This window comes from Stomoxys calcitrans, chromosome 1 (genome assembly GCF_963082655.1).
Source record: "Stomoxys calcitrans chromosome 1, idStoCalc2.1, whole genome shotgun sequence".
NCBI lineage: Eukaryota > Metazoa > Arthropoda > Insecta > Diptera > Muscidae > Stomoxys > Stomoxys calcitrans.
Genome location: NC_081552.1, coordinates 183,882,293 through 183,896,860, shown reverse-complemented (window position 1 = coordinate 183,896,860; position 14,568 = coordinate 183,882,293). Strand labels below are relative to the sequence as shown.

Sequence of the window (14,568 nt, the reverse complement as noted above, 5' to 3'; positions counted from 1 at the left end):
GTGGAAATGCTTACCTCTGCGCTACGGTGGCCTCTGGCCTCCCTGCTTACTTTACTTTGATTAGCTATGATAGATCATTTGTTCCTCTAGCCGAACTTATAATGTATTTCCAAGCGCCTCGATCTTTTGCGCTCCTTCTCCAATCTCTTAACATCCAAGTTTCGGAATGTCTTTCGCCACTTGATGTTTCCTTAAAAGTTTGGGTTGTCTCGGTTTGCTGTATGCAGTGGTTGCCTTTAAAAGATTTCTTCGCTGGAGCTGCTTCATTCGTTCCGACAACATGACTTAGCCAACGAAACCAATGTATTTTGATATGTTGAACGGTGAAAAAATGAAAATGGGTCCACAACATATAATCTGTTGGTCTGAGCGTTAGAAAATGTCCCAGGTATTTATAGAGGTGCGCATGGGCTAACATGAAAATTGCTTTGTTAGTCTATATATTTAATACAGGCTGAAATACAGGGTGTAATTTTTTACCACTTAGATTAACAGACTTGTGGACTTATTTTCAATTTTTTTTCGCCGTTTGGGCCATACTCCCTCGTTATACAGCTCATAGAGATGGTGGTTCATACGACGACGATATTCTCCATCAATGTAAACTGGATCATACATTTTACGAAAACTTGTTCTATCAAACTCTCCAAGCACTGCCTCGTAAAAGAAGTACACAATTTCATATGATTTCTTCTAAAAGTGTTGCAGAAATTGCTAAGGAAAATTTTAATATTACTTGAAATAGCCGAAAATGGCAAAATTTTTGTAGATGGTGCGATAAATGGTGAGTACGCGCTCCCATCACATCTGGATATGAACCCTTGGGTCATCGTATGTGTGTGGCGTCCGGATGATCACATGTTTATTTCTTTTCGGATGAAATCTAATTTGCGCAATAACTATCCGCTGATTGACTAACTTGCCAACTCGTTGGGGAAACCTAATTCGTTGGGGAGACTTAAAATAAGTTTTCGAAAGTGTGTTAATTGATCAAATTGTTCAGTTTTTTGAGACAACTTGCACAAATCCATTCCATCATAGTGACAAATAAAGCAGGTAAGTGAAATTTATGTTAACCGATTCAAATGCTAAATGAATAGTTTTAATTATATTATTGACATGAATTATTAATTGGTACTGGTAAAAATATCCCCCGGTCGACACGGTCGAAATCGGGACTTACACAGTTTTATTCTCGTCTACTTTTAGACCCCTTTAAAGTTTGAAACAGGAAATAACTTCTACTTCAAGAAAAACAGGTAAAAACCTGTTTAGTTCGTGTTCGTCCGAGCCGAATCTATGCAACCCACTTCCATGGATTCTGCGTCAAATAGACCCAAAATAAAATTTGTTGAAACGCATAATTTTACTTTACGTACTAAATTTCAGTCAAACCAGGCAAAAATGAAAGCTTCTTGGAACCGAACAAGGATAATCGAGAGATCGTTTTATATGGGAGTTACATCAGGTTAATGGCCGACTTGGATCGTACAGTTATTGGAAAACGTAATGAACAGTTATTGAAATACGTAACAGAACACCACATGCAAAATTCGAGCCAAATAGGACAAAAATTGCGGCTGCCAGGGGCTCAAGTTGACAAATAGGGAAATCGGTTTATATGGGAGCAATATCCAAATCTGCATCTATATGGCCCATGATTAATCCCACATGACCTACATCCAGCCGCTATCTTGATTTCGACAGATGAACGGAAGGACGGACATGGCTAGATCCACTCAAAATGCCCATATCAATGTTTCAAGGTGTTACAAACGGAATGATTAGGTTAGTAAACCCCCCATCCTATGGTGGTGCGAATAAAAAGCTACGAAATAAAGATGATTTTTGTAAAATGAAGTAAAAAGGCGTTAAGTTGCGATGGATGAACTTTGGATACCCACCACCTTGGGTTTATATGTGAATCACCTTTCCTCATAATCCGGTGAAAAATGCACAAATTATGCCCCCGTATCAGCTATATCGAAATATGGTCTGATTTGGACCAAATTCGACATGGATATTGAGTGGTCTTATAAATACAAGTCAATGTTCAATTTTGTAGTACAAAATATTGGTCTTTTTGGTAGCCATATAAAAATATAGACCGATCTGAACCATATACGACACGGATGTCAAAAAGGCTGACATCAACGTCATTGTGTCTAATTTCACCGAAATCGGATTATAAATGTGCCTTTTATTGGACCAAGACTTTAAATCGAGGGATGGGTCTCTATGACAGCTATATCCAAATCTGAACCGACCTGGGCCAAATTGCAGAAAAATTTTGAAGGGCCTCACACAACTCACTGTCCCAAATTCCGCAGAAATCGGAAAATAAATGCACCTTTTATGGGCCCAAAACCTTAAATCGAGAGATCGGTCTATATGGCAGCTATCTCCAAATATAGACCGATCTCGGCCATATAGCAGAAAGATGCCGAAGAGCCTAACTTAACTCACTGTCCCAAATTAAAGCGACATCGGACACTAAATGCGCTTTTTATGGCCCCAAAATCTTAAATCGAGAGATCGGTCTATATGACCGCTATATCCAAACCTGGACTGATCTTGACCAAATTGAAGAAGGATGTCGTACGGCCCAACTGAACTCACTGTCCAAATATCGGCGAAATCGGACAATAAATGCGTCTTTTATAGGTCCAAGACCTTACATCGACAGATCGGTCTATATAATATCTAAATCTAAATCTAGACCGATCTGAGCCAAATTGAAGAAGGATGTCGAAGGGCCTAACACAACTCACTGTACCAAATTTCAGCAAAATTGGATAATAAATGTGTCTTTTATGCGCCTAAGACCCTAAATCGGCAGATCTGTCTATATGGGAGCTATATCAAAATATAGTCCTATATAGCCCATCTTCGAACTTAACCTGCTTATGGACAAAAATAGAATCTGTGCAAATTTTCAGCTCAATATCTCTATGTTTAAAGACTGTAGCGTGATTTCAACGGACGGACATGTCAAGATCGTCTTAGATTTTTACGCTGATCAAGAATATATATACTTTATAGGGTCGGAAATGGATATTTCAATGTGTTGCAAACGGAATGACAAAATGAATATTCCCCATCCTTCGGTGGTGGGTATAAAAATAAAATGGAAACCAAATTAATTTTTTTTTTTTTTTGCTAGTGTGGTACAAGCACACAGCCCTCACAAATTCTATACAATCGCTACATGCAACTTTCAGCCCATCAGCATGTCTGCAGCCCCCATATAAATTCATCCCCGGATTTGACTTATTGAGTCTGAGAAGCCTAAATTTTCATCCGACTTGTCTTAAATTTGGAACAAAGTCTTCCATCATCCATGCCAAGTATAAACCGAATCGGTTCTTAACTTGATATAGCCTCCATGTTAATTGATCTCCGGATTTGATTTCCTGAGCCTTTAGAAGCCTCAATTTTCATCCGATTTGGTTGAAATTTGGAACAAAGACTTGAGTTATGACTTCTAACATCCAGTATGATCTGCATCGGTATATAAACAGATATAGCCCCCAAATAAACCGATCCCTAGATTTGACTTCTTGTTCTCTTAGAAGCCTCAATTTCCATCCAATTTGGCTGAAATTTGGAAAATATACTTAAATTCTGACTTTTAATATTCATGTCAAATATGACTCCAATCGGTCTTTAACCAGATAAAGCCCCCATATAAACCGATCCCCCGGAATAGAATTCTTGTGCCCTTAGAAGCCTCAATTTTTATCCGAATTGGCTGAAATTTGGAACAAAAACTAACGTTTTGACTTCCAACATCTATGCTAAGTATGTTCCGAATCGGTCTATAAACAGATATAGCCCCCTAGAAGCCAACTCGCTAAAATTGGGAACAAAAACTTAAATTATGACTTCTAACATCCATGCCAAGTGTGATCCGAATCGGTCTATAAACATATATAGCCCCAATATAAACCGATCTAGCGATCTTGAGCCCTTACAAACCACAATTTTTTTCCAATTTGGCTGCAACCGTCTGTCTGCCTGTCTGTTGAAATCACGCTACAGTCTTTAAAAATAGAGATATTGAGCTGAAATTTTGCACAGACCCTTTCTTTGCCCATAAGCAGGTTAAATTCGAAGATGGGCTATATTGGACTATATCTTCATATAGCCCCCATATAGACCGATCCGCCGATTTAGGGTCTTAGGCCCAAGAAAGCCATATCCGATTTTGCTGAAATTTGACTGTGAGTTGTGTTAGGCCAGTCGATATAGCTGCCACATAGACCAATCCGCCGATTTAGGGTCTAAGACCCATAAAAGCCACATTTATTATCAGATTTTGCTGAAATTTGGGACAGTGGGTTGTGTTAGCCCCTTCGACACTTTTTTGATACTAATAAAAATAGCGCATTTCTTGTCCGATGTCGCCGAAGTTTAGGACAGTGGGTTGTGTTAGGCCCTTCGACATTTTTCTTCAATTTGGCACCGGTCGGTCCAGATTTGGATATAGCTGCCATACAGACCGATCTCTCGATTTAAGGTTTTGGGGCCATAAAAAGCGCATTTATTGTGCGATTTCGCCGAAATTTGGGACGGTGAGTTGTGTTAGGCTCTTCGACATTTTTTTGAAACTTGTCCCAAATCGGTCAATATTTGGATATAGCTGCCATAAAGACCGATATCTCTATTTAAAATCTTGGCCCATTAAGGGCGCATTTATAATCAGATTTCACAGAAATTTGACACAGTGACTTATGTGAGGCTTTTCGGCATCCGTCTCGTATATGGTTCAATTTTTAGATATATTGGGTTGCCCAAAAAGTAATTGCGGTTTTTTCATATAGTCGGCGTTGACAAATTTTTTCAACGGCTTGTGACTCTGTAATTGCATTCTTTCTTCTGTCAGTTATCAGCTGTTACGTTTAGCTTGCTTTAGAAAAAAAGTATAAAAAAGTATATTTGATTAAAGTTTATTCTAAGTTTTATTAAAAATGCATTTACTTTCTTTTAAAAAATCCGCAATTACTTTACTTTACCACTTTAAAGACCAATATTTTGTTAGACACAGTTGAACAATGACTTGTACTTATAAGTATTTGGTCAAAATCGGAACATATTTCGATATAACTGCTATGGGGCATTGGGTATGCATTTTTCATCGGATTTTGCCGAAAGGTAATTTACATATATACCCGAGGTGGTGGGTATCCAAAGTTCGGAATAGCCGAACTTAACGCCTTTTTACTTGTTATTTCAGTACATATACAAATTGGCGGATATCGCTTGTTTTTTGGTTTCATAAAGCAATCTGTATTTAGAGCGCAAAACAATCCGATTACTGGCTTAGGTGTATGTCCATAGTGTAATGGGGCGTATTAATACTCGCACCCCCTTTTCAACCTAATCTAACCTAACCTAAAGGCGGGGCGGTTTAACAGTAGGAAATATAAGGCATCTTTCTAGGCTTCCTGTTTTTGTGGTTCCAACATGGAGTACAATGTCTGAGTGAGTCTTATTAAAGGAAATATTATAGACTATGGATGTTACTTTAACATATCTCACTTCTTCGTGGAAAGAGTAGGTTCAAAACCCGTTTTTATACCCTCTACCATAGGATGGGGGGTATACTAATTTCCGATTTGGCTGAAATTTAGCATGACGTATTTTATTCTTACTTACAACAACTGTGTCAAATAAGGTTCAAATCGGTTCATAACCTGATATAGCTGCCATATAAACCGATCTTGGATCTTGACTTCTTGAGCCTCTAGAGGTCGCAATTATTATCCGATTTGCCTAAAATTTTGTTCGACGGATCCTCTCTTGACCAGCAACATACGTGTTTATTATGGTCTGAATCGGCATATAGCCCGATACAGCTCCCATATCAATCGATCTCTTTATTTTACTTCTTGAGCCCCAACAGGGCGCAATTCTTATTAGAATTGGCTGACATTTTAAACAGGTCTTCAACATATAATTTAATTGTGGTCCAAACTGGACCATATCTTGATATCGCTCTAATGGCAGAGCAAATATTTTCTTATATCCTTTTTGCCTAAGAAGAGATGACGGGAAAAGAACTCGAAAAATGCGATCCATGGTGGAGCGTATGTGAGATTCGGCCCGGCCGAACTTAGCACGCTTTTAGTTTTTTATGTCAATATCTTTTATTTATATTTCGAATCATTTCTACCGACTAATTTAGTCTGCATTCTACGATTCAGTAGCTGGAGCTTCTGATGACAATTATAATTTAATAATTTTGCTTTTGTTTTCTTTGGTTTCTTGGATAACGAAAAAGGTATAACTAAGCAAAGAAGAAATTTAATTTCTAGACAAAGTTGTCATTATAAATTTCAATTTAACCATTCTAAAGGCCTCTTACCTTATTGCTTGCCAATAAATGTGTAAAAGATTCACTTTAACTTCTGTTAAAAGTTTGAAAGTTGCAAAAGTTAAACCGCATCGATGAAATGCAACGGAACGGAAAGTTGCTTTAAAGTAACCCACAAAGATCTTCACAAGGTAGCAAAACAAATGAATTCTTGCAAAAAATAAATGTTGAGTGAGACCCTTAGCACAAATGAAAGTTGATCGACAACTACAACAACAACGTTACTGAACTTCCAAAACTTCACTCAGTGAATGCGAATATGCAGCTCAAAGAAATTGAATGAGAAAGGAAAGGGACACTGTTTTATTTTGTAGTAACACACAGTAACGCACACACACACACACACACACACACATTTTCAAACTCTCCCTCTCTTTCTCTTTCATACACACTACATTGACTGTTTTTTACATTTAAAATGAAAATAAAAACGATACCGCCATAAGAAGCAACTGTATAAGGACACCAACAACAAATAGAACCTAGGACACAAGAAGAAAACTAAAAAAAAAACTTTAAAAGCTGAAAGTACTCGGGCGAGGAAATAAATGACAAAAAGCCACAGAAAAACTTCCACTGGTCACAAAAGCAAATGAAAACTTGATATAGAAAACAAGTAAAAGCGTGCTAAGTTCGGCCGGGCCGAATCTTATATACCCTCCACCATGGATCGCATTTGTCGAGTTCTTTTCCCGGCATCTCTTCTTAGGCAAAAAAGGATATAAGAAAAGAGTTGCTCTGCTATTAAAACGATATCAAGATATGGTCCGGTTCGGACCACAATTAAATTATATGTTGGAGACCTGTGTAAAATTTCAGCCAATTCGTATAAGAATTGCGCCCATTGGGGCTCACGAAGTAAAATAGAGAGAACGATTTTTATGGGATCTGTATCGGGCTATAGACCGATTAAGACCATAATAAACACGTTTGTGGATAGTCATGAGAGGATCCGTCGTACAAAATTTCAGGCATATCGGATAATAATTGCGACTTCTAGGGGTCAAGAAGTCAAGATCCCAGATCGGTTTATATGACTGCTATATCAGGTTATGAACCGATTTGAACCTTATTTGACACAGTTGTTGAAAGTAAAAATAAAATACGTCATGCAACATTTCAGCCAAATCGGATAGGAATTGCGCCCTCTAGAAGCTCAAGAAGTCAAATCCCCAGATCTGTTTATATGACAGCTATATCAGGTTATGGACCGATTTCAACCATACTTGGCACAGTTGTTGGATATCATAATGAAATACTTCGTGCAAAAATTCATTCCAATCGGATAAGAATTGCGCACTCTAGAGGCTCAAGAAGTCAAGACCCAAGGTCGGTTTATATGGCAGCTATATCAGGTTATGGACCGATTTAAACCATACTAGGCACAGTTGTTGGGTACCATAACAAAACACGTCGTGCGAAATTCCATTCCATTCGGATAAGGATTGCGCACTCTAGAGGCTCAAGAAGTCAAGACCCAAGATCGGTTTATATGGCAGCTATATCAGGTTACGGGCCGATTTGAACCATACTTGGCACAGTTGTTGGATATCATAACAAAACACGTCGTGCAAAATTTCATTCTGATCGGATAAGAATTGCGCACGCTAGAGGCTCAAGAAGTCAAGACCCAAGATCGGTTTATATGGAAGTATGGACCGATTTGAACCATACTTGGCACAGTTGTTGGATATCATAACAAAACACGTCGTGCAAAATTTCATTCTGATCGGATAAGAATTACGCACGCTAGAAGTTCAAGAAGTCAAGACCCACGATCGGTTTATATGGCAGCTATATCAGGTTATGGACCGATTTGAACCATACTTGGCACAGTTGTTGGATATCATAACAAAACACGTCGTGCAAAATTTCATTCTGATCGGATAAGAATTACGCACGCTAGAGGCTCAAGAAGTCAAGACCCAAGATCGGTTTATATGGCAGCTATATCAGGTTATGGACCGATTTGAACTATACTTGGCACAGTTGTTGGATATCATAACAAAACACGTCGTGTAAAATTTCATTCCAATCGGATAAGAATTGCACACTCTAGAGGCTCAAGAAGTCAAGACCCAACATCGGTTTATATGGCAGCTATATCAAAACATGGACCGATATGGCCCATTTACAATACCAACCGACCTACACTAATAAGAAGTATTTGTGCAAAATTTCAAGCGGCTAGCTTTACTCCTTCGGAAGTTAGCGTGCTTTCGACAGACAGACGGACGGACGGACGGACGGACAGACGGACGAACATGGCTAGATCGACATAAAATGTCACGACGATCAAGAATATATATACTTTATGGGGTCTCAGACGAATATTTCGAGTAGTTACAAACAGAATGACGAAATTAGTATACCCCCCATCTTATGGTGGAGGGTATAAAAAGTATTCACCTTACAAACCACTTGACAATTGCGCCACATTAAGTAAACAAATATTTAAAGAGAGATAGTAGGGGGAGGAAATATAAAAGAGAGGGATAAAATGGGTGGGTGTTGGTGGGGAGGGGGGACATCAAATTTTTATATGACAATACAAAAATGTCGTAAGCAGAGAAGCGTGATGCGGTGTTGCCGTATTGGTTGCTGAAAGAATCTTATATATAAAACTCAATTTGTGTTTATTTGTAGGTTTGTTTGTATGTTTGTGCGTTCCTTATAGACTCAGAAGCGGCTGAACCGATTTTCTTGAAATTTTCACAGATGGTGCATAATGACCCCGTGGTGAAAATAGGGTACTACATTTTTCGATATCTGATTTCTTACTCTAATTTTCAGAAACGCTAGATCTCGGAGATGGGTGGTGCGATTTAAGCGAAATTTTGAGTGCTCTCATATAGTACCCTAAAAATAAATATTTGGTATCCGAATTTCGAATGGGGTACCTAGGGGGGCTGCCCCACCCTAAAACCTACCAAGCATATATTTAGACCAATCACAACATTATGGGACTCAAATGAAAGGTATTTAAGAAAAGAAAACGTATCTGATATCCAATTGTCGGACCAAGTGCTAGGGGGACCACCGCAAGCCCCAAAACACCCCTAAATCGGACATATTTACCGACCAAGGCAATATAGGACTCAAATGAAAGGTATTTGCGAGTAGAATACGAATCTGATATCCAAATAGGGGACCACGTTTCTGGGGGTCCACCTCTTCCCCAAAACATCCCCCAAACTGGACTTATTTACTGACCATGGGAATATGGGGCTTAAATAAAAGGTCTTTGAATGTAGAATACGAATCTGATATCCAAATACGGGACGAAGTGTTTGGGGGGCCTTCTCTCACCAAAAACATCCCCCAAATGAAAGGTCTTTGGGAGTAAAGCACGAATTTGATATCAAAATTCGGGAAAAGCGTCTATGGGGCCAACCCACCCCCACAACACAACCCAAACAGTAAGTATTTTCTGACTATTGCAATATGAGGCTCAAATAAGAGGGTTTTTAAAGTGGAACACGAATCCGTTATATATTTTCAAGGCCAACTCACTGAGGTCATGTTTGCCGACTATGGAAATATGGGGCTCAAATTAAAGGTATGTGGGAGTAGACCACGTATCTGATATCAACATTAAGGGACAACTGTCTAGCGGACATCCACCACCATAACAACCCCAAATAGGACGAATTTGCTCACCAAGACAATTTGGGTCTCAAAGAGAGTGGAACTAAATATTCATAGTTTTTAGGGCCAATACCCCAAACCGGACATATTTGCTGACTTTTGCAATAAGGTGTTTAAATGAGATTAGAAAACGAATTTGATATCCAATTTTGAGGGCAATGGCAATATGGGGTTCAAATAAATGATATATATGGATATATGAGAATAGAGTACGTTGTTGATATATTTTCCGGGCTTAGTGTTTGGTTATATTTACTGACCATGTCAATGTGGTGCTTAAATGAAAGGTATTGGGGGGTAGAGCAAGAATTGATACCCATTTTCTCAAGAATTTGTACCCAAAATACCCCACAAACAGCAATTTTTAGTGACCATCGCAATATGGGGCTCAAATAAAGGTATTTAGGAGAAGAATGCGTATTTTAAGAATGGAGTACACCTTACATCCAAACTTAAATTCGTAGATCAATAAAGATCATATGGGATTCAGATAAAGGCACTTATATTGTTAAACTGTTAGTCAAGCGATATACTAATTTCGTAGCATGGTATTTCACTAAAAGATCTTTAATTGTCGAAAATAATTATTCCAAGGAAACTTTTGTTCCATATAAAGTAAAAGAAGGCGCAGCGGAGCTGGCCCGGGTCAGCTAGTATGTTATAAGAAAACAAGTAAAAACGTGGCAAGTTCGGCCGAGCCGAATCTTGATATCCTACCCCCGTGGATTCTGCTAAAATATGGGAGCTATATATGGTTATAGACCGATTTGGACCGAACAGCGTACGCAAAATTTCAGCCAAATCGGACAAAAATTGCGGCTGTAAGGGCTCAAGAAGTCCAATCGGGAGATCGGCTTATATGGAAGCTATATCAGGTTATAAACCAATTCGGACCGTACTTAGCACAGTTGGTTAAAATTTTAACAGAAGACTATGTCCAAAATTCCAGCCAAATCGGTTGAAAATTGAGGCTTTCAGGCGGCTAAGAACCCATATCAGGAGATCGGTTTATATGGGAGCTATTTCAGGTTCTTGACCGATTTGGACGGTACTTGACATAGTTGTTGGAAGTAATAACAGGCGAAATTTCCGCCAAATCAAACAAACATTGCGGCTTCCAGGGGCTCAAGGAGTCAAATCGGGATATCGATTGATATGGGAGCTATATCCAAAATTGAACCGATATGGCCCTTTGCAATCCCCAAAGCCGTTCGACTGCTATCGGGATTTCGGCAGACGGACGGACGCGCGGACGGACATGGCTAGATCGACTCAGGGTGTCGAGACGATCAAGAAAATATATACTTTATGGGGTCCTCGATCAATATTTCGAGGTGTTACAAACGGAATGACTAGATAAGCATACCCCGATCCAATGATGTTGGGTATAAAAACTAGTTAAACATAAGAAAACCATTTACAGCCGCAGAAGCGGCTGCAGCATTCAGATCATGGGAAAGAGTGGAAACTTATTATCACCGTTGCAAAAATCTCATCATCTGCGTAAGTCAAGAGTTGATCCTACAAGATTCGTTTGTTTTTATCATGAAGAGTTTTCTTATTAATTAATTAATTTTCCGTCCGTCTGTCCGCCCGTCTGTCCGTCCGTCTGTCTGTCCGTCTGTCTATTAAAATCACGCCATAGTCTTTAAAAATAGAGCTATTCAGCTGACACTTTACAGAGATTCTTTCATTGTCCATGGGCAGGTTAAGTTCGAAGATGTGCTATATCGGACTATATCTTGATATAGGCCCCATATAGACCGATCCGCCGATTTAGGGTCTTAGGCCCAGTAAAGACACATTTATTATCCGATTTTGGGGAAATTTGGGACTGTGAGTTGTATTAGGCCTCTCAACATCACTCATTAATTTCGCCTCGATCGGTCCAGATTTGGATATAGCTGCCATATAAATCGATCTCTCGATTTAAAGCCCCATTAATTGTACGGTTTGCCAAAAATTTGGGACAGTGAGTTGTATTAAGCCCCTCGACATCATTCTGCAATTTTTTCGATATGGGTGCAGATTTGGATATAGCTGCCATATAGACCGATCTCCTTATGGTTTAAGGTTTTGGGCCCTTAAAAAGCGCATTTATTGTCCGCTGTCGCTGAAGTTTAAAACAGTGAGTTGTGTTAGGGCCTTCGACATCCTTTTTATACCCACCATTATAGGATGGGGGGTAACCCCTCGAAATATTGATCTGAGACTCCATAAAGTATATATATTCTGGATCGTCTCGACATTCTGATTCGATCTAGCCATGCCCGTCCGTCTGTCGAAATCAGGATAGCGGTCGAACGTGTAAAGCTAGCCGCTTGAAATTCTGCACAGATACTCCAAATCGATGTTGGTCGTTGGGGATTGGAAATAGGCAATTTTTGTTCAGATTTGGGTAAAAAAGACCGTTCTCCCGATTTGATTTCTTGAGCAACTACAATCCGCAATTTGTTTCCAAGTTGGCTGAAATTTTGCATGTGGTGTTCTCCTTTGACTCCCTCTCAACATCTGTGCCAAGTACTCCCAACAACTGTGCCAAGCACTCCCAACAACTGTGCCAAATCGGTTTGTTAACGGATATAGCTCCCATGCATACCGACCTTCCGATTTGACTTCTTGAGCCCCTAGGAGCCACAATTTTCGTTCGATTTGACTGAAATTTTGCACGCAGTGTTCTCTAATAATTTCAACAATTTGATTTTCTTGAGTCCTTACAAGCCCGAATTGTTGTCCGATTTGGCTGAAACTTTGCACGCCGTGCTCTGTTACGACTTCCTATAGCTGTGTTTAGTAAGGTCCAAATTCGTTTATAACCTGATTTATCTCCCATACCCGATTTATATCCTAGTCCGATGTCTCGATTAAAAGTCTTGGCCTCATAAAAGGCGCATTTATAATCCGATTTCGTTAAAATTTGACACAGTGGCTTATGTTAGGGTTTTCGACGTCCGCACCGTATGTGGTTCAGATCAGTTGATTGCATATGAACCAAAATCTGAACCGATTTCTATAAAATTCACCAGCAATGTTGAGAGTAAAGAGGAAATCCATCCTGCGTAATTTTGAGGGAATCGGTTAACAAATGACCACTTTATTGTAATATTGGTCCAAATCGGATGAACATATACATGGGAATTATATCCAAATCTGAACCGATTTGTTCCAGTTTTAATGGACTTCGTTTCTGGGCTGAAAAACCTGCGTTTACCAAATTTTCAGACGATCGGACTAAAATTGGGATCTGTAGTTTGTACATAAATTAATATCGACAGACAACAGACAGACAGAGGGACAGAGAGAAAAACAAACAAACAAGCAGACAGACGGACATAGCTAAATCGAATCAGCAAGTGATTCCGAGTCTATCGGTATCTCTTCCTTCTGGTTGTTACAAACAAAAGTACAATGCTATAATACCCTTTACCATTTTGGTACCATTTGAAAACAGATGGAGATAACTCTTTGAAATTCGGAATGGTTAATGGTTAGAGCTGAGATGTAGTCGAATTCATGTGCATCATTTCAAGGCTCCAAGTGATCCGGGCGCCTCTAGACAGGGCCCTAAAATTGGTCACCTCGGTATTTCGAAAAATTGTACGAGCTGGCTAAATTTCATTCGTGGTTCACTTTCCAAAATCGAGAAACGAATAAACATAGCTTAATCGTTTTTTTGTTTTTTGAATTTTGCAAGTAAAAGCTTTCTTAAAACCGGAAATAAATGCTGCCCGTATTTTATTACCAAAATTCCCAAAATAACCATTTTGGGGGAATATGATTTCAAAATCAGCAAAAAGTAAAGTGGCTGTGGATGCTTCAAATATTTTTTGGTGAAACAAACGTTTTTGCGTGTGTTTAGGGGATATACGTATGAAGTAAAATAAGTAAAAGCGTGCTAAGTTCGGCCGGCCGAATCTTACAAATCCTCCGACGTAGATCCCATTTGTTCTTTGTCAGTTCATTACCCGATATCTCTTTTTTGTTAAACGAAGGATAATGGATAAGAATTGCTATTCTATTGAAGCCATATTAAGTTATGGTCCGGTTTGGACCATATATAAATAGAATATTCGAGGTTATATCAGGTTATGAATCGATTTAGACCGTACTTGGCAAAGTTGTTACAAGACAAAACAAAAAAAAAAAAAAAAAAAAAAAAAAAACAATTGCGCCCCACAGAGGCTCAAGAAGTCAAGATCCCAGATCGGTTTATATAGCAGCTAAATCAGGTTATGGACCAATTTGAACCATACAAAGCACAGTTGTTCAAATTTCATTCAAATCGTAAAACAACTGCGACCTCTAGTGGCTCACGAAGTCAAGATCCAAAACCGTTTATATGGCAGCTACCTCAAAACATGATCCGATATGGCCCATTTACAATCGCAGCTGACACACACTTATAGGAAGTATTTGTGCAAAATTTCAAGCGCCTAGCTTTACTCCTTCGAAAGTTAGCGTGCTTTCGACAGACCGACGGACGGAGATGGATAGATGGACTTAAATGCCATGACGATCAAAAATTTCAAAAAATAAATAATATA

At 39.0% G+C, this 14,568-nt stretch overlaps 1 protein-coding gene across 1 annotated transcript in view; it reads left to right on the top strand.

Annotated features, from left to right (window-relative positions):
* The first annotated feature begins 1,026 nt into the window (after positions 1–1,026).
* Positions 1,027–14,568, top strand: part of LOC106092330 (band 7 protein AGAP004871) — a 180,950-nt gene continuing 167,408 nt past the window's right edge. The window contains exon 1 of the mRNA XM_059360790.1: positions 1,027–1,056. The gene's annotated coding sequence lies outside the window, so the exon portion shown is untranslated. The remainder of the gene's footprint in view (positions 1,057–14,568) is intronic.